The 27,360-nt window shown below is 40.3% G+C and overlaps 2 long non-coding RNA genes across 3 annotated transcripts; both read right to left on the minus strand.

Annotated features, from left to right (window-relative positions):
- Window positions 1–3,728: 3,728 nt before the first annotated feature.
- On the minus strand, window positions 3,729–10,740 carry LOC129736555 (uncharacterized). Its single transcript, XR_008733323.1, has 2 exons — window positions 8,453–10,740; window positions 3,729–5,307 (listed from the first exon to the last, which is right to left on the minus strand). It is a non-coding gene; the product is annotated as an uncharacterized LOC129736555 (long non-coding RNA).
- Window positions 10,741–10,835: 95 nt separating this feature from the next.
- Window positions 10,836–19,398, minus strand: LOC114018030 (uncharacterized). 2 transcript variants are annotated; one of them, XR_008733324.1, is made up of 4 exons: window positions 18,997–19,398; window positions 14,928–14,992; window positions 13,173–14,750; window positions 10,836–10,921 (listed from the first exon to the last, which is right to left on the minus strand). It is a non-coding gene; the product is annotated as an uncharacterized LOC114018030 (long non-coding RNA). The 2 variants fall into 2 exon arrangements; XR_003563416.2 differs by lacking the exon at window positions 10,836–10,921 and having other exon boundaries at window positions 13,252–13,335; window positions 14,176–14,750.
- Window positions 19,399–27,360: the final 7,962 nt, after the last annotated feature.

A 27,360-nucleotide genomic window follows, 5' to 3' on the forward strand; every position in this document is an offset into this window, starting at 1 on the left:
ATGTTAGGGAAGCTTAGCCTGTGCAAGCAGCTAGGCTGTAGTGAACTACTGGCTATCAAAAAGATTTAAGTTGCTTTAAATAGACTTGTAGGAATCTGAAATACTTTAATCGCTTAGCTTGCAGCAATGGCCTAGCATTTGCAGTGTCTGGATTTATTTATATTCTCCTAACATCGTCTGGAGCAGGAGATAATGGCTGATAACGTTTCCTTCTACCCCACTAACTTTCCACAATTATTGTACAAAGGTTTCTGCACGTCCTCCCAGACTTAAAGCACGGTGACAGGGCTGCCTGTGCAGAACAGGGATCTATTTACTGGCATAAATAGGAAGTGAAGAGTCAGGATTAGATACATATTTTATGATAAGCAATATGTGCAAAACAATTATGGTTGTGAAAGAGTAGGTGGTTCATTAAATTTTAAAGTCAAAGAATTTGAAGCTGTCTGCTAGCTACAGCACAATAGGTTTGTCCTGGCCTTGGACAAGGGTAATGGTGTGGTGGAAACTTTGCCGTGAGGAAGAAAGCAATGTATATGATAGACATTACATCATAAGTACATATTTAATGTCCACTCTTTAAATCTTGTTTTGGATATTTCAGTGGCCTTCTTGACATCCCAACTCAGTTGTTTTCATCATTGCCGTGATTTGAACTTGAACTGCATGTTTGCCTGATGCAGGAGCTGGTTGGATGAAGCTCTGAATGACCCAGATTCAGGGTCCTGACGTCTGAACCCCTCAATGAGACACGCAGGGCCTTGCGTCTCCTGCTCCCAGCTGGGTTCAGCTACAAGCAGACGCAGACGAGGAGCTCGTTGTTGGGGCACTGATAGGCCTTACAGGCTCCAACTTGCCCAATTTGGGGTCTCCCCCATCCCACCCACAGCCCATGTCAGACTCCCAGAGCTGTCAGCCCATTGCCCCAGTGACACTGCAGCAGAGCTGGCCTCCAGCTCCCCACAGCCCGGCCCTATCGGGCCATGAGCCCCGCCAGGCTGGGCCTGCCCACAAGCCCAGCCAGCCTTGGCCTGTCCCCATCCCCAGGGCAGTGCCTGGTGCCCGGGACTGGGGCTGTCCCTGGTGCCTGGTGTCCTGCTCTGGGCTGGGGTGGTGGGACAGCCTGGGCTGCCAGGCCCTGCACTGCTACCCTGGGGCACCCAGGCCACAGGGAGCTGCTGGCCATGGCTGCACCCTGCTGCCTCCTGTCAGTCCCGTTTCCAGCTCATGCCAGATGGGGTTTTCTTAATGAAATGTGAAATGCAACCTGGTATTTCTTTTTACCAGAATGGTCAACATAAAGCTCATTTGGGAATGCTCTTTCATGCCTTATATGCAGAGAGATCTCCCTGTAAGGTGGAAAACTCATTCATCCTGCAGGGCTGGGCCCAGTCTGAAATCAACATATCTGCATGAGACGTATCAATGGCTCATTTCAAACTTCACTCTCAGTTCATCCACATGCTGACACCCCAGCCCTGCTGGTTCCTCCACATACTTTTCACTTCAGTGTTCTTTAATTTATGCTAAGTTTTTCCTTAATTTATACCATCCACAAAAGTTTGAGCTTATAATGCCCAAGAAGCATCCTGGAGTGAGACACAAGGGGTGGGCTGCTGCTGACAGGAAGGGAATAGCTGGAGTTACTGACTGTCTTGATCTCTGTCTTGATCTTTGGCTGGTCATTTGGGAGGCTATCCATGCCTGCTACATAGCTGCCAAGTTGACAGAAGAGAGCAGGTTTTGCTGCATAGAAAATTTCTAATGAGATCTTTCTGTTTCTCTGGAGTCAGAAAGCTAGGAGCTGTAATTGCTGCTCTCCTGCTAGGAAGATTTAAGCCTCTTGCAGAGGTGAATTCCCGATATCTGAGTCTTGGTTTTGAACACCCCAAAGTCTTGTGGACTGAAATACAGCAGTGATATATCAGTTTGGATTCTGTATTTTGATGGTATTCATCTCTAAGTGTAAAAAAAATCAGTAGTCAGAAGACACCTCCTACTCAAATAGTCATATTCCTGTAATCACAAGGACACAGAGGAAAAAATGTCACCCGATTTGGCTGAATGTTCTCTGCTAATTCTCAGTGATGCTTATGCAGAAACAATGGTGGGTATTTTTATATATATACATACGTAATCTAACATCCTACCACCTATGTAAAATACTTAAGGTAGCGTGTGTGTGTGTGTGTGTGTGTGTGTGTGTAAAACTAGCTAGAAATAGTACTAAACGTAAGATGAGGAGCAAACAGCTTAAACACAGGGTCATATCACTGATGCTATTCGTGGACCAGCTACAGCCTTTTTTCTTTCTGCCTTTCTGCAAGGAACAATAGGTTCAACCAAGAGCTTTGTCAATGACAGGAGTTACTCGGAGTTAGCAGGAAAGTATTTTTTTTCATAAGGGACAGTGAAGAAAAGACTGGATTTGACTGACATGCACTTAAAGTTGTACATCATATTTCTGATCAAGGCAGAGGTGGAGATGAAACTTGTGTGGATTTCCTAGGTTCTTTCACTCTTCCCAAGATGGTCTGGATGGTTCATGCAGCTAAGCTGGTACCCCAGATGACTGCCTTGCTTTACACAGTGTGTGTTGCTCCCAGCTCTATCCCAAGTCATACTAAACCTTGTTGATACAAGTGTAATGGCCCAGGATCTCCCTCCACGGGGTCTTCCTGTCACATCTTGAATAAGCATGACTATTATGTCATGGTAATTGGGTATAAAGGAGATCAGCAATATTCAAGTTAAAAAAAAAAAACAAACTTGCTTCTAATTTGCATCTTTGGACTGAAAGCCATTAATTTCCAGCTATTTCTGTTATGGCTTCAGATTTCATTATTTTATTTTGGAAGACCTCTTGTCCCAAAACTGAGATTTTTTTTTTTTGACATTTTTTTTGGTGACACTTTATCACATATTATTATCAGTTGCAATTTTTCTTTTTCCTAGAATTTGTTACAATGTTCCAGAGATGTGTTATGTTAACAGAATTTTTAAAATACAGCAGTTAAATGCTTTTCATACATACACATAAAAAAACTTGTGTTAGAAAGGATGAATAGGACCTACATTCAGCTGCTGTTTGCATAGAATTGTAGAATTGTAGATTATCTTAAGTTGGAAGGAACCTGTCCATCCTCCTCACTGAGTCCATCCTCCTACTCCTCACTGGACTACCTAAAACTAAACTATATGCCTAAGCGTGTCATAATAAAAATTAATTGGCCATAAAGAAATAAAATTTTATATACACTTGTAACAACTGGCAGGCTTGAAAAAGGACTTCTTAGATTTCCTATATTTATTAACATTTGGCCAAGATTTTAAGAATATGTAGTTCCTATGTGCAAGATATCATAAGTGGGTTTTGTGTTTATCATCAATCCATATGAAACATGGACATTTATAGTGTCTGTGATTAAAATCTCTCAATACTGACTTGTATATCATGTTCTGTTTCTCAAAATGGCAGAGGTTCACAGAATTAATAAAAAGAAAGCAATCAAACAGCAGACATCCATTGGCCTGATACAAAGTGGGACCAATAAGCCCATCACGCACGGAAGCAGCCATCCGCGTTTCTCACAGTCCTTGCATGAAGTCCAGATAGCTGGGTCTTTCAATGACAAGCAAAGCTAGAATCAGCAGCAGTCACTTGCCTGAACCATCTGTTCTGTTCTCCATTCAGTGGGAAAGGAAAAATAAAATGGCATTGTAAAAGACTTGGTTAACGTATTTATTGAACTCAGGTATCTGGAAGCATCCAAGGCACATGAAGATTTTGTACTGGCATGAGTCTTCTTTGAACTGATAGTCTTTCATCTGGAAACTGGCATGGTTCTCAGTTTTGCATGTGTGTGTGTGCACGCGCGTGTGTATGCATTGAATCTGCAATGTGTTGTACATGCAGATGATTAAGCATTTAGCAATGTTTCTCTATACTAAGATTATTAATTTGGGACCATGAAGAAAAATGAGGTAAAGCATGGTTTAAAAGCTTTGAGGCAGAGCGTGCGCTGCTTAAAATGGTCCTCTTACTTTTTGTTCATTTGGCATAATACAGACATAAATTCTCAAATGTGATCTGTAATAGAAAGCAGTATTAGCTCTATCAGTATAGAAGGTGGCTTTTGATATGCTACTTGTTTATTCAAATTTATTAAAAAGGACTGAAAATTTTAAATGCTTCTGCATATGCATAAGCATTTAAGAGCCAGATCAGAATTCAGTCTGGCTGTTCTGATTTAGTGCATTGAATGACTAATGGGATGAAAATCAAGAAAAGTGGGCTTTCTTCCACACTTTGCTGCTTGTTTGTCTAATTTTTTTAATCAGTTTGTGCTTTTGTTTCCCTATCTCTAAAAAGAGAAACATTTCACGTGTCCATATTTGTAAAGTGTTTTAAGACATCAACTAAATTTGGTCCATCAATGGAAAGTTTTATTTATCATCTCTTGTTCAGTGCTTGCTGCTTATGGACATTTTGGGAATGGAATCATCAGATGCAGATGCACTGATGTATTTGTGAGATCATTTAAGTTCAAGAACTAATTAGAAAACCTCAAAATATTTCTGAAGATGTTGAAAGAAAAATAATGCGAGATTTAACACAGGACTAAATTCTCAAGAGTGTAATGAATGAACGAATCTTGAGAAATTTAACAAACTAAATAACATGATAATGTTGACCAGTTTCATGCCTCATTTCTCTGTTAGCAGAATGGGATCAAGGAACTTAATGGCTTCCCAACAAAGCAGTGAGAACTCAATTCAGTCATTGCTACCCAGTGAGTCAAAGACGTAAATTGCTAATCTTTGCTTTGTTCGTTTTTTTTTAAGTCAAAATAAGGTAGAACTAAATAACTGAGACTTCCTTAAAAAAAAGAGGTGGCTTCAAGTGCATGTTACAAAAAGGTTATTGGCTTCTTCAGGCGATCAGTTCCTTTTGACATCCACAACAGAAATTAGGTAGACTTTTCTGGAAATAGGATCAGATTCTTCTTCTGATACATCTAAATCTAATGTCGTGTTTTGGAATCATATGGGTAACAGTTGGCAGTACTCAGACAGATATATGGACCCTGACAACACCCAGATGTATACCAGGAGCAGCAGACAAGCAGTAAAGGCTGCAAGTGAATATATAATGAAAGGCAGAGGATACGGTTCATGAAAGCAGTTGAAGAAATTTGGATGAAAATCCAGTGACCTTCCTGCTATTGGTTCCTGTCGACAAGTGGCAGACATCTGCCCTATCCCTCCTGCTATCTTGCTGGGTGTCTCACAATCACACAGGTTGAGCTGTGGAAATGGAAGAGTAAGGGAAATTGAGCCCTGTCCATTTAGAAGTGAACTTATGGTGCATGTGCTTTTATTTTTTTTATAGCTAGTTTCATGTAGCGATAATGAGCAGCCATGTGGCATTGCAACCTTCTCTTTACTTATAGCATAAAACAGCTTTATTCCTGCAAGGGCAGAGCCAAATGTTTTGCAAGCAAGAAAGCAGTCATTTCAAATAAGATGTTTCTATAATTCTAGCACTTGGTAGTAAGAACTGAATAGCATAATTATAGGTAAGGAAGTGGTGGTTGGGAGGAGATGATGGAAAGGTTTTTCAGCAAACAAGCAGAGCTGGGTACTTGTATCCTGCCACTGCTGAAGCACCATAGTGTCTCCAGAAGTCACCAAAGAAAATCTTCAAAACATAAGAACATACAATGAGCATGTCCTAAACAAAAGCATGTAGCATAAAATGGAGTTCAAGTGTGTCTGGGCCATAATTAGCTTAGGAGATATGGAGAAGAGTCCTCTGATCTGAGGTCAAGGCTGGCAGATGGCTGCGGCCATAGAATCATAGAATATCTCAAGCTGGAAAGGACCCACAGGATCACATGTAAGTAGTTCTGAACAGACTACTTTTGAAAAGGAAATAAAAATCAGTAAGAAGTAGGGAGTAACAGGGTTTTTCTGTTTTGCTGCAGCAGCTCAAGTTTAAATTAATGATAGCTATACTAGGCTATTGTTTTCTTTTCCCACAACAGAAAATTTGAGAAAGGATGCTCTGTGCACCTTCCCAGGTGCTATGGGGTCGTGTATCCAATAAGAAAATATTTTAACAATTGCTTACTCCTGCACTATTTATAGGTGGGAATTTTATTTATTTGGTAATACATATTTATACAGAGAGCGTGAAATTAGAAACAATATTTGGGCGTGTCTCAAGATATGCTATGTAGATAGACAATGTCATATGTTGAACCAATTGTACTGCAACCCACTGTACTCCTCTCTAAAATAACTTTCTCTGTGTCACTATCTTCTGTCTCCCAAGTAGGGAGTCAATATGAATGTTTATAATATGCAGAAGGGGTTTTTCACTGGTGTGAAACAATTACGTATAATCCACATTGCACTGGGCGTTTAGCCAGCCAGGGTTGTAGGCAAGTGCCATATGTCATTTCTCAAGTACATGATACATCATTGCTTGAGACCCAAGCATATTTTACCACACACATTGCCCATCCATTTCTTGTTTTTATCTGTGGATTCTGCATGTTTTTCATTGCAAGCTCTCTGCCTTCTGTTCTCTTTGGAAATCACTTTGCTGATTATGGATATTATCAGCACAGCCAAGAGCAGAAATGATGCCATATCCTCATTTCATGTAAAATTGAAGGTTGTATTTGTGAAATTGATCTGTAATTATGATGCCCAGAGGAATTCTGCAAAACTAAGGAACAGTACAGATCCTTCATTAGCAGATTAAAAAGAGTAACGCTCAAAGCAGTTACTGAAAAAGGTAAAATTTTTCTCTGGAGTCTACTTGCAGGTGTCTGGTATCTTCCATAAGTTATAAGGAGATCACAGTTTCCTTTTATCTGCCTGTCTATTCCTCTTGCAGGCTTCCTCTTCAAGAAACCTTTTTGGTTTAGTTGTAGGTTTATTACAGTATGAACGACCAAGTTCTTATTTACTTCTCAAATGGACCAAATAGGACTATCCGAATAGTGATGAGGACAAAGACATTTTAAAGTTAAACTGTTTCACATTGAAATCACAGTTGTATTTCTGCATGAGGTCCACTGGATCTGCAATAAAATACACTTTGCAGGTATGTGAGACTTAAAAAGGTGGTGAGTTAGAGTTGCAGTCTTGGAGGCAGAAGCCCTTAAGCCAGTAACTGTGTGATGATGATTTTCCCCCAGGACACAGGAAACTCAGATTCAGTTCTGTCCTTCTCATCAGGATTAATCTCATGTTTTCTGGTTTTCCTCCTGTCTGTGCAGGTAGACTTCTGGCCGATCTGTTTCATTTTGCATAAATCACAGAATGTCTGGGGTTGGAAGGGACCTCTGGAGATCATCTAGTCCAGCCCCCTGCTAAAGCAGGTTCTTCTAGAGCAGGTTGCACAGAGTTGCATGCAGGTGGGTTTTGAACGCCTCCAGAGAAGGAGGCTCCACAGCCTCTCTGGGCAGCCTGTTCCAGTGCTCTGGCACCCTCAGAATAAAGAAGTTCTTCCTCACATTTGGATGGAACTTCTTGTGTTGCAGTTTGTGCCTGTTGCCCCTTATCCTGTCACTGGGCACCACTCAAAAGAGCCTGGCCCCATCCTCTTGACACTTGCTTTTAAGATATTTGTAGACATTGATAAGATCTCCTCTCAATTTTCTCTTCTCTAGACTAAACAGGCCCATCTCTCTCAGCCTTTCCTCACAAGGGAGATGCTCCAGTCCCCTCATGATCTAATTAATTAATTAATGAGTTTCCAGAACTGGGATTTGAGGTGTTTTCTCCAGGCTAGAATGTGATTCTCACAGTCTGGCTCCATGGTCAGAAAATGTTGTATCATCACTGGTGTTGCCCTGACAGCAGTGCTGTGGGTCTAGCCATGGAAATCTGGCCAAATCTAGCAAATGCACTGTGAATGTACAGATAGTCTGGGGAATGACTAAACTAGTGTAATTCATTTATCTTTGTAGTGAACAGTTTCTACTTTAAAAGACACTAATAAAACTAAAGTGTCCAGAAGACTCCAAACTATCATTAATATGGTTGCATACTTTCTGTGTGGTATTTTCTCTTGTTTCTCACTGTGAAGGAGTTGATTGTTTGATTCTGTGAATAATTGCTAACAGATATAGTGGAGGAAGAGGGCTGAAGAAGGACATGAATAAGAAGTTAGAGATGCCAGTTATCATGAGACTACTTAGCTGCTTCATGCTTTAAGAATAGCAGAGGCACAGTGGCAAGACTGACAAAAATAATCCAGTTTGGCTCTTCTCCCATATTCTGTAGTGCCCTGCCATGAGCACAGCACCCTGTACCAGTTCCCCTCACTCACCAGCCTTCCCATCCTTGGTTACAGCTTCAGGTCCCTGGTCAGCTGTAAGCGAATGCCATTGCCAAGGGCTGGCGGTCACCCATGGAAATACACAGCATTTATTACCTGATGAGCATGTGTAGCCCTCGCAGAAACCAGCACTGCTTCTGGTATCGTTTGCCGATTAGTTTGAGATTATTAGTAGAAGTTCCCAAGCCATAAAACCCTAAAGAAAAGTGATTATTACAGTTACTTTATTATGTTCTCTTTTTTTTTGAGAAGACTATTAATGGAATCCTAGGGAGAAACAGTCCCTGGATATGTGGGGTTTTTTAGCATTTGAGTATCTTAATTCACAATGAACTCTCCTTGTTAGGTAATTTGTACAGATTTGGTTAGTGTGGGGAGGTACCCGTGTTTGAGATTGTTAGTGATGCTGCAGATGATGCCAGTTTGCATGGTACAAGCTACTGAATGGATGAAAGAAATGTTAATAGGGTCTTACTTTGCAGTTTTGAATGGACTTTATATTAATAAAAATACTGACTTTCTAATCCTCGTCTGTTAAAACTCTCTTGTATGGTTTTCAAATGAGGTTCAAGGGAAATGCAGATATACTTGCAGAAAGAGTACTATAATTAAAAATACATTTTCAAAGCAATTAAAAGTGGCTAGGTTTCTGGATCATCTTTACTTTGATCCTGAAATCCCATATAATCTGAGTACAACTCACTTTTAATAGGATGATAATAGAATAGACCTCTGCTTCTCTTTTCTTTTTAAGCCACTGTGCTATGCTTTGGAATAGTCATGGTGTATTTGCTAAAGCTTTGAAACTGGGAATTCTCACAACTGCCCCTCACTGCTGGTTTTGTCAGAGGCTAAATATGTGCATTATAGGACACACTTTAGAACAGCACTTTTCCTTGTCACGTTGTCCTTATTTGTAGTCTGAAGATGATAACATTCCTGTACTTCAGTATTACAAAGATAAATTCATTAACATTTATTGCACCTGGGCTGAAGGCGCTATAGAAATGCAACCCTTGCCACAGTGCTGGTACTTGGATGGCACTTGGTAGTGTACATGATGGGTTTTGTGCACCCTTCAGCAGGTCATGGTTCAAGACCTGTCCTTTTAGCTGGGCTTGGCTGTTCTTCCTCCTTATCCTTTCTTTTCAAGAGTGTTTGGTTGTGAATCCCAGCTGTTAGTCCCAGTCGGTATCCCCATTTGCAGCAGAGGATATGTAGCATCGTGAACTTCATTCCTGCAGTCATGTGTCTAAACTACTTCACTGAGCGGGCCTTTACATTCCCTGCTAATGTAGTGTTTATCATCAGCTCCTTTTTTGGTATATTGTTCCACTGTCATGAAAGGAGTGGTTTAGATTGGATTGCTTAAAGAATCACCACCAAAGAGTTTGAGTGAAATAGGTTTAATACGAATATGTGGAAATGCCTCTGCACAAGATTCGATGTCAAGGTTCAACTATTACTTATTGCATGGAGTAAATGCACAGAGATAAATCAAGTTGAAATTGAGTCAAATAGAGTTGGAAATAGCTTATATAGCTTATAAAGATCAAAGGTGTAAGAGGGTAAAGGAGATTGTCATGTCGAGTCACAAGGTTTAGAGTGGACCACCTTGCTTTCTAAATTCTCACAGAGTTTAGGTGCGTCTGGATCTTTTCCTAGTCTCAGACCTGGACAAAAGTTTAGATCTACAGAAATATAAAGAGTAAGGGGAATTCTGCCGTTGACTCATGAGGTTCAGAATAGACCCCCTTGCTTTCTAAACCCTTATAGAATATAGGTGCAGCTAGGTCCAATCTTAGTCTCAGACTTGGACAACGGTTTGTATGTGAAGGAAGGGGAGAGAGAGAGAGAATCTGTGCACAATTCAAGATTATCCATAGGACTTTAGCACCAAAGCAAATCAATAATACTTTTTTAAAATCACAAAAATAACCTAACGCTTCAAGCTTGCAATGCATATTATAATAAAGTATACCTGTTATAAGCCCCCCTTGAGTTCAGTGAAATGCTCATGTCCAATGCCTTTTGCATTCCTCAGTAGGTGAAGGGTTGAGCCTTGAGGAACAGGGGTGTCAACCCAGGCCCCATCGTCAACTTTCCACGACAGCCCCTCTAGTACCACAGACTTGGTGGTTTGCAAGCTCTGAGTGGCATCCCACTGAGAGGGAGATGCTGGTCGCAGCCCGCTGCAGGCCAGGAGAGCTCAAAAGGGTCTCACTTTAGGACCACTGTTCATAAGGCTGTGAGATGACTGGCTTTAGTCATCAGCAAATTCCCATCCTGGCTACAACCTGAGTTGGGCATTTTGGCAAGAGTTCCAAGAACTGTGGTCTCCTTGCACTCAGGTTACCCCTTGCGCTACAAGCCGAGCAGGAGCGTGCCAGGGTTGTCTCCGTTCTCATTCCCTGCTTTGGCCAGTCAACGGGGGTTCCAGCACAGGCAGTGCCACTCTGCCTCAGTCGAGTAGGAGTTACTGGTATGGTCAAGGGGTGCTCAACTGCCTAACTCCTTACTCCAGGCACTGAGGCCTAGTCAGCAACTCCCGGGGTGTAGAACAGCCTGGAAAGGGAGAGAAATGCACCACCACAACCACTAATGGGGATGGAAGTAGCAAATGCATGAGACAGTATCAGTCAAAGACTCTGAAGTTCTTTTTCTTTGCTACTTGACTGCACAGGAACAAGACACAGTCTTGTTTTAGTCAGTAACAGTATCTTTACTTACAAGATGGAAATTCAGTGCTGATGATAATGTTGGGTTCTTACCCTTAGCTGAATTTTAATACATAAGCTGACATGTCAAAATGTAAGTATAAGCAAGATCTGAGATCTCTATTATTAGTTTTTTAAGTCTATCTCCCAACTTTAAGTTCAATGCAGGACAAAAGATATCTGAATTTAAATATATTACTGTTTTACTTGTCATCAATATAAATGTTAGACGTTTTCTTTTCAGAATATGGGACTGCACATCAGCACAAGTTATTAGCTGCAAACCCCTTTATGCAGCGTCATTTGCTGCTGGATTTGCATACATTTTTCTAATGACTCCACCTGTCAGCTGTCATGGTTTCTGCAGTATTTTAATATTTCACTGTTCAGAGTTAAGAAGGCTTATGAGATCTTGGTTCATTTATTGGTATTCAGTGTGGAGTTTCTTTATTGTGGGATGGATTATGGAGGCACAAACTGTTATTCTAATGGCTTCTTTGCAAGTGACTAACAATGTCTTATCAGGGGCATTTTATGTAGCTGTACAGTATGTTTAAAATAATACGATGTGGGGTGTGCAGTGGACAAGATTCCAACATTTGTTTTATTTGTATTCTAGGACACAAGGGTATTAAGGAAAAATGAAATGGCAGCTGCAGCTGTTGTAGGCATTCCCCAAAGGGATAGCACTAATAGGATATATATCTTCATCCACAGCTGAGTTAATTTTGAAAGCAGAGAATGAAAAATGAAACTAACCACATATAACACAATCTTGGATAACAGGGGTCGGTAGGAAGTAGCTACCCTCACTAATCTGTGACATCATTGTCATAAAAAAGGAAATCTTTCAACTAGAAATCCTAAATGAGGAGGTTTTGTGAGGCAGCTGAAGTATTGGTCTGTCTGAAATAAAGAACACGCTGGGGAACGGTATGTCTAAAGGACAGTGTTTAAAGTCTGCCAATACTGTAGATCTACACTGCTGGAAAAGCATTGTTCAGAAAAGGAATAACTTTAAGTCTTTTTTAGGCCTGGTATTAAAGGCTGTATTTTCAATGTTTATGCTGTAGATGAAATATAGTGATAGAAATACAAAGCCACAAAAATTACAAGAGAAATTTAGTTTTTAGTAAGGTCCTAACTTCATTCCGACTGGATTTATATTCTTCATTTCTTCTAAAATGGTGTAATTTTTTTAAATGGACCCAAATGTAGCTTTTCATTTTGTCTTTGAGAAGCTTTCAGTCTGTCTCCTACATCCCAGTTTATTTCTCTCTGGAAATTTGCCAGGTGCAATATTGTGGGGGAAAATGCCTCAAACCTTTATTTAATCTTTACTTGAGTCTCCCACCCAAAAAGCATGATTCACAGTAAAATTTCCTCATGCCCAGTGATTTCTCCCCTGCACACTGATGGACTTGAATGTCTTAAAGCTGCATCTTTGCTGGCAATTCTAAAAAAAAAAATGCTCCCAGAGGGGCAGATTCACAAGCAGTGATGATGGCACGGGTGTTACATAGGCAAGACTAATTTACCACTTGGTAAGCTAATAGTACACAGAGCAGGTTTAGAAAAAGCACATCCATGTACAGGCTGGCTCTCTGAGGCACAGTCAACCTAACACACCATTCTGTTTCTTGAGTTCTGTTTTTTAAACAGACTGATACTTAAGGAGCACAGCAACCTTGTCCTCTAAGGTTTCTGGCTGAAGGATTTCCTTTTTATCTCCAGTCTGTCTCTATAAACCTACAGAAATGCCATGCTCTGGAATACTTGAGCCTTTATATAGAGCTGTCAAAATAGTCTTTGGCAGAGTCTAAGCAACAGATGTGTTTCCATGATCAAATGTTAGTTGATTTTGTGAAGTATCATCCTGCCAGTGCTCAGTCATTATAGACTTGTGCAGGTGCCTCCAAACCTGTTTTAGGCTTTTTGAGGAGCTCATGCAGGAGCAACACAAAACGTGTGGCTGAACTCTCTCCAACTGTAGGTATGTTTGAGCAGAAAACATTCACTGTTGGTATTAGACTATGGGAAAATCTTATGTTACAATGTGGATATGCCATATTATACATACTAAGACAATAGACAAGCACCTTACAGGAATGTCCTTTCATAGTGTGTGTCCTGTTACTTCTGAGTATGTCACAGCAGTGTAGGGTCCTTTGGAAAAGAGGTTGCCAAGCCTTGGTGGTAGGACTCTCAAAATCTGTAGATACTTTCTTATTGCTTTTCCCTTTTTTTTACATTTTTTAGTTCCTAAGATATGTTTAGAAAATGAAATGACAGAGGGCAAATTATTAGTACTGAATTTCGTCAAAGGTTCTAGCTGCTCTTTCTGCTATACTTTGTGTGCCTTTTGTTTCAGTTCCTGTCATTCCAGGATTTTCTTCCCAGCTTGTGTGTCATTAAAGATGACTGTCACTAGCCCTTTCTCTAGTGTTGCATCTGGGCAGGTGCATGGGTAGATCTACATGTGTTCACAGTTCTACTGTGTTCACAATTCAAGGCTAGGCTATGTTCCCTGGGTTGAGCATGGTGAGTAAATAGGCCTGCATCATTTATATTAAAATTGCAGATTGGGTCAAACTACAAAGGTCAAATCTGGGGTTTCAAACACCCATTAGCTGCTAAGATTCCAAAACTTCTCTTTATCCATTATCAACACTGAGGTTATTTTGTAAAATTTGAGTCTTTAGGGTCTACTTTTTCTGGGGTTGCTGGTCCAGAATACCGTAACAATTTGGGAAACTGCTGATTTAAGTTGGTTGTGTGCTAATTTTGGCTCAAACTGGAAGGAAAATATCTGCCCATTTAAATCAATTATAACTAATAAAATCTTGATTGGGCATAATGGAACATACTAAATTAGGTTATGTTAATACATAGAGCATTTGAAAGAGATAAAAAGCCTTTGTTCAATACAACATATAATCTTGGTAGGATATAAGAGTAAAGAAATCCTCTTTATAATGTTTAAAGGTATTCAAAGCAACAATTTTTTACATCTTCTATGAGAAGTAGAGTGAAAATATGATAAGCTTTCATTTCTGAAGATTCATTTGCTATGGTGAAGAAAAAATGTTTGGTTTTGCTCACTTGATCAAACTGTTTTCTGGGTTTTAATTTCCTTTTCCTGAAATGTCCAGAATGGGTTGCATTGATTCAGTGGCCCTTTGCATTGGTTTTCTTTTTCTGTTTAGTCCCTGTAGAAACAGTGTAGAAGCTGTTGCTAAGAGCTTGTGGAAACAGAAGTGATGGTGGATTCTTTCCTACCATCCAGGAAGTTCATATTTTCCTTTGGTTCCCTTCAAATTTTGGGAACCTATCATATTTGCTAATAGGAAAGTTTTCCATGGATATAACCATTTCTCATTTATTTTTTCTCATCACTGTTGCTTTCTCCGTCAGCATAATTAGTTATACTAATTACAATATAATTACTTAGACTAAGTTCCATATTAAACCCATGTATATTACCAACTGTTCTGCAGGGGAAAAAAAAGAGATACATGTTAAAAGCAATTTCTGAAGATCTGAAACAATATTCTAATGGATCGGCAGCTACAGCTGCATAGTGGGACTTTCCCAATAGAGAGAAGAGGGGTTTGTTTCTGATTTCACTAAGGCATGCGCAGTGCTGTTCTGCACCATGGAAACGCTTGTCTCAGTCCCTGCAGTGGAAGCAGTGAAAGATGAGGTTGTTTAAGTGACACAAATTATCTCTCCATCGGAGTGTGAGGTTGAGTTTTTCAAGCCCAGTGCTCAGAGGTTGCAGTAGCTCGGTGTCAGCACTGGCTCCTGCAGTAATACTTAGCATTGCATGGACAAAACCTTCCCCATGTACATACTTTCCAAGGTAACCACTTGTTTTTCCGCAGGTCAATCAAAGCTCTTTGCAGGGCAAGAAGGAAAACTGAAAGAAACAACAAAGTAAAGAGAGAGAAAGCAATCAGCTATTCTGTAATCCTTGTCTTAGACTCTGTGGCAAATTGCCTCTTGAATTTAATGGGGCCAAGTCTGGTTTCTGGGTAGTAAGGGAATTGTGCCCAGATATTTGAATGTAAAACTCATTGTACATGTGATACTAATTTGGGGGCAACATTTCTCATCATGCTGCAGTCCCTTTTCTGAAGCCTGCCTGTAACCTGGACTGTCACATTCCTATTAAAGAGTGTATCAAGGCCAATTACTGATATAATACCCTGCTTGGCTCAAGTTATTGTTTTATTAATTCATTGTAATGAGATAATGTCATATCTCACACCTCAAGTGCTTTTGCTTATCCTGGTGGTCCTTCACAGGTAATTGATAGTGACACAGCAGTGTCTTTGAACAGGGAGCTGCTCGTTCAGGTTACAAAGCACTTTCTAGAGAAGGAGTCCTTTGATAAAACCTACTAGAAATAATTCTTTTCCCCTTTGGGAGAATGGAGTAACTCTCCTCCTACACCTGCCTTGCTTCACGCCCGGTGCCACACTGCCTGTGCTGTGGAGGCAGGGAACTCTGTCAAGCAATACACACTGCAAGACTGGAGCCAGAGCAACCATCTGGCTCATTAAGGTGTAGTGCTGGCAGAGATGAAGGTGAATCCTGCTAAATACTCATATGACTCTGTAGGGTATAGGAAGAAAACTAATGGGGCAAAGAGTCATTTGGACCTGAATGTGATCTGCTTTCCCCTGCTAATTGCTGAATAATTTGAGTAAAGGTTTTAAAGCATGAGGTTTCGGGTTTTTTTATTTTGTCATTAGCCAGCAGCTTTATAAAGTAACATTTATGGTTAAGGCAGTCAAGACCCACTGTAGTCAAAATTCCTCTGTTCTGCTTCTGACTTAGCCACTCACTTCATACATGATGGCAAACCACACACCCACTGAATACTTCAGGTTATTCATAATCATTACCATCCTGTGATTCAGACAGAATATGGTATAGCTTCTTGGAAATCATTAAGAACAGGCTTTGCTCAAAACAAGAACTGGTTCTTTGCTCAAACAACATGCCTGATGAAGTAATTATATGAACTTTGGTGTTTTGAAATAGCCTTCATATTATGTTCTCTTTAATGTTCTAATTATTCTTTAAGGGAAAATATTTTGAAATCCTGTAACTGAGCAGATCTTCTCCCTTTAATTTATTTGATGATAGCATGATGACTTCTATCTATATCTTCTGTAGCTATAGTTTGTCTTCAAGCTCATGGGAGGGAGAAACAAGAGTAGGTAAGTACATCAGCTACCAGATATATCTAGTGCTTTTTCTGTGAAAACTTTTTCAAATGACAGTAACCTAGCAATTTAGAAAATGATTGTGTTACCAAATAGTGCAACATGATGAGAATGGGTATCTAGAACAAAACTGCTGATGCTGTGGATCCGTTGTCCATACTACACACCTTCCAGGGGATTTCACTCCAGTCTGTTTCTAGATCAGTCTTGAGAACTGAGTTCCTATTAGTGGTTCATGTAATGATCTTCCAGTTCATTTTAATTTGCAAAGAAACCAGGTTGTGTGTGCCAAGATAGCTTTCTGGTGTGACTCAAAGCACAGTGAAGTGAGCATTACTAGGAGTTCATTTCCCAAGTGCCCTCCGGATCTGAACTTAAACACTAGTGTAGATAAACCCGTCAGCTGATGCTGAATTAGCAGTAAGTATTTGAGGCATGTACCCATTAGAGGACTGTGCCTTGTTTGCTAAATGCAGAGGAAGCATCTCCAAAAACAACCTCTGTACTTTAAACCTCCCTAAGGCCTATGAAGTAGAGGAAATCTGTATTTATCTGTGATCTTAGTTAATTCAAACAGCAGCTATTTGGAAGAAATCGTAATCACTCCTTCTTGTAATGAATGCAAATGTTCAGATTGCCAGATGGATTTGAATGAGCGACAGCCTAATTTTGGCTTACAAAAATAACAATAAAAAACTTAAATTGAAATATTTCTGGCCATCATCTACAGTTAGAGTTAAAAATGAACCACATGTGGAAATGTTTTGAGGAATAAGAGACCTCAGACCACTATGTAGCATTTGGGCCATGGATTCCACCATGTGGAGCCTTAATACGGTGTGGCAGAAAAATGTGATATTGCATAGAAAGTGTATGATTATCAGTCATGTCCATGTGTGTTCAGTGTTTATACAGTTTCCCCAAAAGGCCTTTGACTTCAGTAGCCTTAATCAAAAGTACCGGCCTGTTGACTAATGTCTAGTATTTATATTCAAAACTCATCAATTCTCAGAGTGACAAATAACCAAGGGTGTTGATCTTGGAGTATGAAATATGACTCTTTCCTAATAAGTGGAGCTACAGTTGCAATAAACCAAATGTCTTGGGATTAGCTAGAAATCTGCACAAAATCCATTATTACTAGTGTCTTTGCACCTTCTGCTACATTTGTCTGATTTGACAGTTTATTTTCATTGCAAAGTTGCTATTTCTTCACTGCTTCTATTGCTGTGTCTGCTTTAGATGGAGAATGTCTAGTTTTGCTGGAAACTATTTTCTGTGAGAATTACTGTACTCTGAGACACACCAAGAACAAGGGAAACATTCGTATTCACTGTGGGACCTCTTTTCTGGCGAAGTACCTATGTCAGAAGATAAGAGGTGGGGAAAACCACTACAAACAATAGGCCATTGAATATGTACTGTGTGTTGCTGCACTGCACAGGAGCCAATGAGGACTTCAGAGAACCACCACTTTTTTTTTTTTTTTTTACTAGGTTGGTAAAAATACTTCTCTGAGATCAAACTTTCAGACTGATCCAGCCAAGTAGGACAGGAGAATGCATGGAGCAATAGGCAGTGAGACAGGCAAAATAAGAAAAGGGTTTTGGTTTGGTTTTTTTTTTTGCAAATTAAGTATCTTTATCTTGAATCAAAGACAGTAAGTGCATCTTCAACATGCTATTCCATAAGAAGGCTGTATCTATATGCAATACTGATGTCTATAGGATGTAGCTGTGCATAAATAATAAAATAATCTCTCCAATTTGTTAAGTGGTGCATGTATTGCTCTTGGCCATAATAACAATGCAGAAGGTGTAGGCTAGAGGCTAGAGGAAACTGCTGTTTCTGGATAACCCTGATGTGCATCTGACCAGGGCGAGCTTTCTTTGGTGGAGATATTATCACATGCTCATATCAGCAGACTGTCTTTCAAGCCTCAGTGAGCCCTAAGGCTCCTCAACATGAAGGTGGCTGATAATAAAGCACTGGTTCTAAGGAGAGCTCTTTTTCTGTCTTGCTATCTTAGCTACACACATTAATTGTCCTGCCATTAGAGGAATAATTCACATTGTATAATTCAGTTCCAGGTACTGTCTAGGTATGGAAGGTGGCTGGTGTATATGTAAGGAAATCAAAGTGCCTTCTCTGTTCTAAGACAGTAGAAAGCAATAATGACCCATTTGCCTCTTCTGCTAAACAGAAATTATGAAACCCCTCTGTGCCAATGGACTTCTGATTGCAGGGGGACACAGAGTCAAAAGCCGTAGCTTTTTTTTTTTTCTCTCTTTTTTAAAATTTATTTCTGACTTGTTCTTTTTATCTTAATTGCATGACATCCCCTTTGTGTCTCGGGTTCCTTCAAGTCTCTGTAAAACAGTTATAAGAGGATTGCAGTATAACTTTTCTCATCAACAAAAATGCTCCTCATCAGATAAATTGCTACCTTGAACAATCATCTGAATGACAGCCAGAATCCTTGGAGCATGGGCAGGTGGTGAGAAAGGTAAGACTGTGTCCAGGCCCGGAATGGTCGGGTCTGGGGAGATTCTTTGTGATTCCCAGAGTGAGATTAAGACACAAACGAGGTCAAATGCCATAAAGAAAAGAAGTTTAATGGTACTCGCATAAAGGCAGGAAATGGAGAGAAAGAGAGGAAAAATAAAGTAAAGAGAGGTGCAATAGCTACCACCGCATGGAGCTGGGGCTCCCGTCAGCCCGGATCGACTTCACGTCAGATGGGGAATTCCATTTGGTGCTGGTTGTCATGGTTCTTTTATAGATATTCGAGAGTTGTTCACCCAAAAGTCTCTGCTCCTTCCAAGAGCTTCTTTGCATAGCCTCACCCCTCACTCGGTGGTGGTGCAAGCACCCATACCGTCTTATCAGAGAATTTTTCATCCTCTGGGGTCTGGGCGTACTTGCTGGGATGAGGGTACAAAACAGGAGATGTGTGGTTTTTGTGGTCAAGCAGATGCAGCGGTGTTTGGGTAAACGTCCGTGGTCCGCTGAAGCCAGATATAGACAAGTTCTCTACAGGGCCTCTGAGTCGGTTTGCGGTCAGCCAGCAATGTTGAGACAGATAGCACAGTTCTAATAACGTCCTTCACAGACTGCCAGGACATTTGCAGAGATAGGGAAGAGTTCATATCATCTACTATCCACCCTACCTTGCTGACATTGCCCTCTCCATACTGCAGTGGCAGGCTCTACTGACGTTTACCCAACATGGGATATGCTATCTTGAGAGCCCCATGTCCCGAGGTCACAGAAGTGACAGACAGAAACCAAGAGCTTGTGTATGCCTCTGCTGTGCTTCTCAGGGATGGAAACTTTTGCTACTAGAACTTTTCTGTGACATACTAATGATTCAGCATCCTCAGGACTGTGCAAAGAAAAGTAAAAATGCATTGCCTATGACGGTAACCAAAACCCAGGTCTCAGTGGAATTGTCAAAAATGACACATTTCACCAAATGATACACTTCAATCTAAGAATGCCTTCAAGTAAGGAGATTATCATGTTCCTCTTGCAGCTCTCCCCAGTTTGCTAGCCCTTAAGCATAGCTGCTCACACACACCCTTCTGCTTGTAAGCCCTCTTCCCTGCTGCTCTGCACCTCAAACCTAGAAAAAGAGCAAAGAGGTCAAATGGGCTCAGCAGCTCTGCTTCTCAGACTGTTTCTTAGTTTCACTTTGGGAGGTAATAGAAGGCCAGAGAAAGGGGAGCTTTTGTAAATGGATTGTAGTTGGCACTGCTTGTACTGCTGCACAGAGAAGGTTCTGTCAACTCTTCCTCTTTACCTCAGTGGTGAAAAACTGCTAGATGTTGAAATATGTCATTGGAAAGCTAAGCCTGAAAGGGCAGAGTTTTAGTTGTGAGGTGCAAAGTGGTATTTGTCTGTCTGTACCTTGAGGATTTTGTTTTAAAAGCCCCTTAATTTTAAAAAGCTATAGGTGTAATTCCTTCTGATGCTGGACACCCCCACCTTGGAGGAGAAGTGAAGCAATACCTTATGACTCATTCTCCAAGTTTAGGGAAATTTGAACCTAACTAATAATTTTCATATTTAACATCATTTGCAATGTTTACTGTTGCCAGTTCAGGTTATCCAGGTTTTTCCCACCCAAGGAACTGTAAGTTTCCTGATGTGGAAACATTTATACTCTAATAGAAGTCATCTAACAGGCAAGGCACACTCTTGGGAAGGCACTTGAAGAAGCCCGTCCTAGCAGTTGGGGGAATACTGAGAAAAGCAGTTAAGACTTATTAGTTTCAAAGTCTTTAATGATAAGGAATTTCTATCCCCTGCATCCCTCGACAAACCCATCATAAATTGACAATAAGGATGCAGTAACTGTTATTGACTATTTCACTGCTTAAAGTAACTAAAAAAAAATATACTTCAGAAACTTGGGATAATAGAAAATGAATGCCATTTATTAGTTATTCTAATGAATCATGTTGCTATGAGACTTCTGGAAAGGCATAAAATGTCTTCTGATTTAAAATTAAGTATATTATCATATATGAGGGCCTGTTAGTATCAGTCAGCACAAGATTTCAAATTGCTTTGTGAAAAAGAAATGTTGATTCTTCATAAAAGATCTGCAAGGTAGGCTGGTATTGTCGGTTACTCCAAAAGGAGAGAAACTGAGGAGAAAGGGGGGCATGCCACTTGCTCATTTGCTAAAGCCTGAAGAGAAAGCCAGCACTTCTGCTTGCCAGTCTTCTGCTTTGGCCACAAGCAATTCCAACAACTTTAAAGAATTCCTGTTTGTGGTATGCCCCACTAGCATTAAAACTTTGACATATTTCAAGGTCCAGGAGGTATAAGTTATATATTATACCAGCAGGTATAAGTTAGGTCATGGGTCAGATCATGGTGTCTTATCTGTTATTTAATCTTTACATCATTAAATACTCACCAGAAATTTGCTAGAGTAAATAACAACTCAAGATGAGGCTGAAATTCTGTTACTCTTTCTCATTTGATGGGCTCGTGAGTGTTTCCAAGCTACTATGTCTGGGTATGCACCCTGACTGTGTCTTAGCACCATCTCAGGGTGATCTTTCCTGGTCGTCTGCCAGCAAGCTTCCTCAGGATTTCCAGGCAGCACTGGCTGCAATCAAGCCTCACCACCCTGGGCTAGAGGCCAAGCACAGATTCCCCTGATTGCACCTACTGCTCTTTTTACTCTTTCCTCTTAATTATCCAGATTTCCTACTAACGTAAGTGTAAAGTGTGAAGGATCAAGCCATCTGTACTTCAAGCTTTAGAGCTGGAGCCTATGTAAAGAATTATGTGCTTGACATTTGGGTTTTACTTCAAACAAATAAAACTGCAGCTCAGATGATGCTGATAAGGTCATCAGTGCTCCAGAAGGAATCCTGCAGAGATGGTTCCATTGAGATGGGTTGCCTATGGAGACTTGCTATGACTGTACTGTAATTAAGAGGACACCTGCCGATCCAATGAGTCTGAAATACAGAAGCCTTCCATGAAAAAATTCAACAGTCCCAGGCAGGTGATTTTCCCACTCACTGTATTGCTGGCAATAGATATGTTTTTTCCAAGTTTTGCTGCACTGCAGAGTGTGTCTGGGCCAAGATTTATTTTTCTATAGATAACTGGAAATTAATGGCAGTTACATTCATAGGATTGAAGATAAAATTAGAACTTGAGAATATTTCACATGAATTGATCCAGATCAAGGGCCAAATTATCAACTAATTCACCTAAGGTTAACTTTGAGATTAGTCTTGTCAATGACTGTTCATCTCAATTATCACTTAAACCAAAGTATATCGTTATCCTATTATTTAAAAAAAACCACTTTATTGAATTTATGTATCATGCCTCGTCTTTGAGCAGCATCACACCTGAGACAGGCTTGTCTCACACACAGACTCACACTATATCCACTTGATCCCACCTTCAGCTTTCTTCCGTGATTCTGCTGTTTAACAAAATATTTTTTTCCATTTATTTTTTTGGTTTTAGAAATAAAAAGCCAACTCCCAACAGAAAAAATGAAACTCCACCATTTGGATTTAGGAAATATTTTGCTTGTTTAAAAACAGGTATAAAGAAATCTCAGCATTTTATAATGAAGAGCATTCCTGTGGTGATTTCAGTCTCATTATTCAATTATGTGTTCCTATAGCAGCCACAATATGGATAAGACATACGCATAAATGGAAATAAATTGGGTAGAACTGTCAGGGCATCCATTTCATCTATAAATTTCAAATCTGTTCAAAGACTCTTTCCCATTGGGTTCTTGTCTTTTCAAGCTTTAACTGCTGCCAAAGAGATGGTGCAGCTTAACTGTCATAGATAAATAGAGGAAGTTTTACAGCAAATACCTTGTTGGAATGTACGTGTTTGTGGGTAGGATTCAGTTCTCTAAACTTAGATTCCTAATACCATTTTACATTTCCTGGGACATGCTGCCTGGCCTCCATTTGACACTGCAGACATGGTGCATGTTTCCCAGGGTCTGTAGATGTTTAGGCAATGGAATCCAATGCTGCAGATACAGTGCATGGAGAAGTGTTATTCATGCTAGAGACTATGAAAGATGGGCGCTGGTGAAGGTATGGTAAAAAAAAATAATAATAAAAGGACCTTTGTAGGGGCATCTTTTGAAATTATTCTGAAATATCAAGGACAAGGAAAGCACTACTGGAAGCACACCTGAAACTGTAGGTGTAAGTCAAGGAGGGGTACAGGTCAGGTAACCCCAGATGAAACTGTTCCAGTTAGCAAAATCATCTTGTGTGCTGTTCCTGCCCATGATTTTGAAGGACTTGCTTTCCTGCCATGTGATTGTCCAGTGATAGCAAAAATGTTGACCTCTCAGTCAAACAGAACTGATAGCTTTTCCCTTGTTTCCTACAGGGAGCACATTTTTCTAAGGTACCAGGGAGGAGAAAGGAAATTTGATAACACCCTTTATAATTTTCACTCTTTGAAATTAAAGGCAGTAAACAAGGTCTGAATTGACTTAATCCCTGCTCTGGATGTAGATGTTATTTGATTTGGGAGAAATACAAACTCTGATTATAAACCCAAACTGCTAACTTTGTTTCATGAACAGGTATGTGCTCTCTGGTGCCTGGACCAAAGCTTTGTCTCTCAGAAAGTGTTTATTCCATGCTGTCATCACAACCAGAACTGCAGACCTTGAAAATCACATTTCCTGGTGTGTTTGTCATGCTGAGGTGTCATGAAAGGGACCTATGGAACCATGAATAGTTACTGAATGACAGGTCAGGAAATGAGTAATATAAAACACTCTTTTTCCTTAAACACAGGACACATTGAGACTGTCATTCAGGTTCTTGTGAGGGACACTCAGACATACTATGAACTGCTTATGACATCTCTAGCTCTTCCCTATACCTGAGTGATCCTACTTAAGCATAATGGTTCATATGCCAGTTAGTTGTTATGCTTTACTTACCTGTCTTGAAGCAGTGTCAACTGATGTCATGGATGAATAATGGAACAAACTTAAAACCATGTCCTCTGGCAAAAAAACCCCAACTTTCCAAGGCAAGTAGGATGAATCATAGATAACATTGTTTAAAATATTTAAAAGTATGCCTGAAACCACCCCTGCATAAGCTTCCTTTAGCAAATCAGAACCTATGGTAGGATTATGAAAGCTAGACCATGTGTCTAGGTTCTTCACAGTCAGTTATTACTGCTATTTGTGTAGATGACATCAAAATGACTTGTCAGAAAGGTAGGGAAAGAAGCTAGCAAAAAATTGTCATTAACTTAGGTCTTCATGACTACACCATTGTATAAAGATAGGGCACTAAACAGCATGGAAACTTGGTGGCTAGTGCTTTTTGGTGGTATTTTGATGGCTGTGGGCATTGCCTAAGAATCCTAATGCCCCAATAAGCCTCTATTTCATATGCACATTTCTAAATGTGACTCCTGATGGTAAGGGATCAATTCTGTCAGGTATCAGACTTCCCCTGAAAATGGCAAGTGCTGAATCAATTTCTTTGCTCTTGCCTTGCCTGCTATCCTTGCAACACTAAATAAGCTGGTATGTTGTGGTTATCTGTAGGAGAAGAAAAATGAGAGTACATGAGTGGATAGGTTTTTTTGAGCACTAGATTTCTGAAGGCCAAGAAGAGCAGCAAATACCTTCTTCTCTCTGTACTGTGCACACTCCTGCCTTTGGGGAAAGGAAGAAAGAAGAGTCAACACAGCACCCACTTTAATAGCTAAGCTTAATTCACTGTCAAAAATATTAAAGTCATGACAATGTTATACAATCACATTAAGAAAAATATTGTTCCTATTTCAAAGACTGTCTCATGAGGATGATAAATTGTAAAATCCTGCTTGTCTCTTTTAAGTGAAACTATCCCTGAAAGAAGGAAGAAGCAAGTTGTTAGCTGCACAGTAGCTGGCTGCACTCATCTTTCAGCCCTGTTCCTCTCTAGGGGGAGGAGGAATTGGCAGTGAGTTGGCTTTGCTCTGCTCTGCAGGGATGGTGAGCAGGATATGCCAATCTGGAGAAGCCATACCAGCTTGCATGTATACTCCAGACAGGTTTTCGTTTTCACCAGGAAATTTTGATCAGGTTGCCTGATGTCTAGAAGTCATGGAGAAAGTATCTTATGAAACATGAACAGTAATGTGCATGTGTTGGGCAATTCTATGGGTGCTACACAAAAGCTTCCTCTTCCCTTTGCAACCCAGATGAAGTATGATGCTATTTAGCATGGGTAAAGGAATCAGAAAATGATTGTCTGAAAATGATTTGTCTCCTCCCTGCAGGCCAATGCTTAACATGGCTGTACCTGCTTCCACCAGCATGTAGAGCTGTCTGCAAAAGTTGATACCAAAAATACGCTGAGTAATTGCATTTGTCTTTCTGTTGTGTATTACAGAAACTGATGTTTAAGAGAGATGTAGTTTGAATGCACTTCTGGCAGTAAATATGATGTTGGGTATGTGCCAGGCAGTAGTATTACTGCAATTTTCTAGACATGATGTGATTTTTGAGAGTCTTGATTTTAAGTCAGCAACTGAAGCTGTTGTCAGGTTCCTTAGTGTGTCTCTGACACAGTGAAAGGAATTAACAGTATTAATTGTTGGCTCTGCCACCTAAAAGATCAAGGCTTTTCATATGTTTTGACAGCCTCTTTGTAGCTCTTTGGTGATGGTAGAAAAAAGTGCTGATGTAGATGGAAGTTCAAGCAATAAATATTGAATGTTCTTCACAACTTGCCCAGAAAAGAAGGTGAGTTTTAAAGTATTTCTTGAAGCATGCGGAAAACACTTCTGTACATCACCAGGACTCATCATCATAAAGCTGCAGCTTTAGGCAGTACTTTATTCCTGATGATAATAATTCAAAGCTACAAAGAGTTTTTTTAGGCTCTCTGAGAACAGTAGCAAAAGCTCAGCAGGATCAGGAGCTCTAGATACCCTAGAGCTTTTTTTTGAGCAGGAAATCAAGAAAGGTGTCATGTCCTGAGCTCTTTGCATTTGGTGATCTCCCTGACCTTACGACACAGTCCAAGGGAAGAAATATCAGTGGTGTCCCTCTGCAAGACAGCATTTAGGAAATACCAGGGATAACTTTTTTACCAAAGACATATCTGAGGTGCAATTTTTTCTGATACTTATCAGTAGTAATGCTGTATCCCAGTGATTCCACAATCATTCTTCTGCCTAAGTAAATAGGCATAATTTCTGGAAGTATCTGCAGACAGTGACTGATCCTCAGAATGTGGGATGGGCCTTGCACCTTCTTTGAAAAGATACGCATTTTGCTTGAGTTAATTTGATGGCATTTGCATCAGGGTGAGGCACAGTGCTTGTGCTGTTAGGTCAGTACTGAAGCAGCACTATCCACTTTGATGCCTTCTCACTCTGGCCTCTGGGGATTCATAACAAATTAATGCATCTAGTCAGTTAGGAGAGATGTTGGGCCATAGTCTTCTCAGGTTTCCACCCAGCTGCTCTGGAGCTGATTTCTTGTGAAATTTGCTGAGTCTCTGAACTGTTTAAAGTGCTAAGAATGTCTTAGCAGTTGAGGGACAGCCCCCTACACCCTCCCAGGGTTACTGTGCCAGAAGCAATGAGTTCAACACTTCAATGGACTTCATCTATGCAGAAGTTATTCTTTTTCTTCTGTGTGTTTGGAGATGGAAGCTGCTCCGTTTTATCTGTCTCTGTTAAAAGTGGGTCAAAGCCAAAAAGGCTGGGAACTGCACTGCATGTTGAGCATGTCAGGGTGCATGTGGTGTATTTGGTGTATTTGGAACGTGACCACATTGCATTCACGCTCTGAATACTCCCCAATGTGCTCCTCCTTCTGCCTAGAACTAGCTAGAAGTAATTTTTTTCCTCAGGTATTGGCTTTATTTATTATACTGAAGTTATGTGGGTGGTTACTGAAAATGGTTTATTAAATCCCATTGCAGCAGAGCAGTTAAGCTGCTCCATGTCAGTGAGATAATGTGTATACAGTGCAGCTGTGGTTCAGCAGTGGAACAACATCCTCAAAAAACAGAAGCCCAGGTAGTCTGTGCTCTCCAGAATTTAACTGTACTTCAGATTACTACACTGAAGAAAGTGTTACTGTACAAGCAGGATGTAAATCCACATTTTCATAATTTACCTTTTCAGGGATATTACAGTTGCCTGTTCTGTAGTCCTAGTTCAAAAGCAACATATGTGCACAGGACACAAAGACAGTGAGAGCTTCAATCTCCTGGCTGTGCTGTAGCAGATGGTGCCTTTGGGATTTTCATCCACAAAATAAAATGGAATACACAGGGATTCTTATCTCATGTCCCTGACAGATCCACAGGCTAGGGATGAGGAAAGGAGAGATTGTTATGTGATTACTCATTGCAGCTCTGACTGCCTTGTGCTGCACTTGAGGTGGTGATTCATGAGGTCTCTCCTGGTGGCACAGTTCTAATCTAGGAGTTCCAGACAAAACTATAAATACTGGCCTTTGGACAACTGCCTCTATGGATGCAGGTAATAATCTCCAGTGCTATGGCAA

This window comes from Falco cherrug, chromosome 7 (genome assembly GCF_023634085.1).
Source record: "Falco cherrug isolate bFalChe1 chromosome 7, bFalChe1.pri, whole genome shotgun sequence".
In the NCBI taxonomy this organism is placed as follows: Eukaryota; Metazoa; Chordata; class Aves; order Falconiformes; family Falconidae; genus Falco; species Falco cherrug.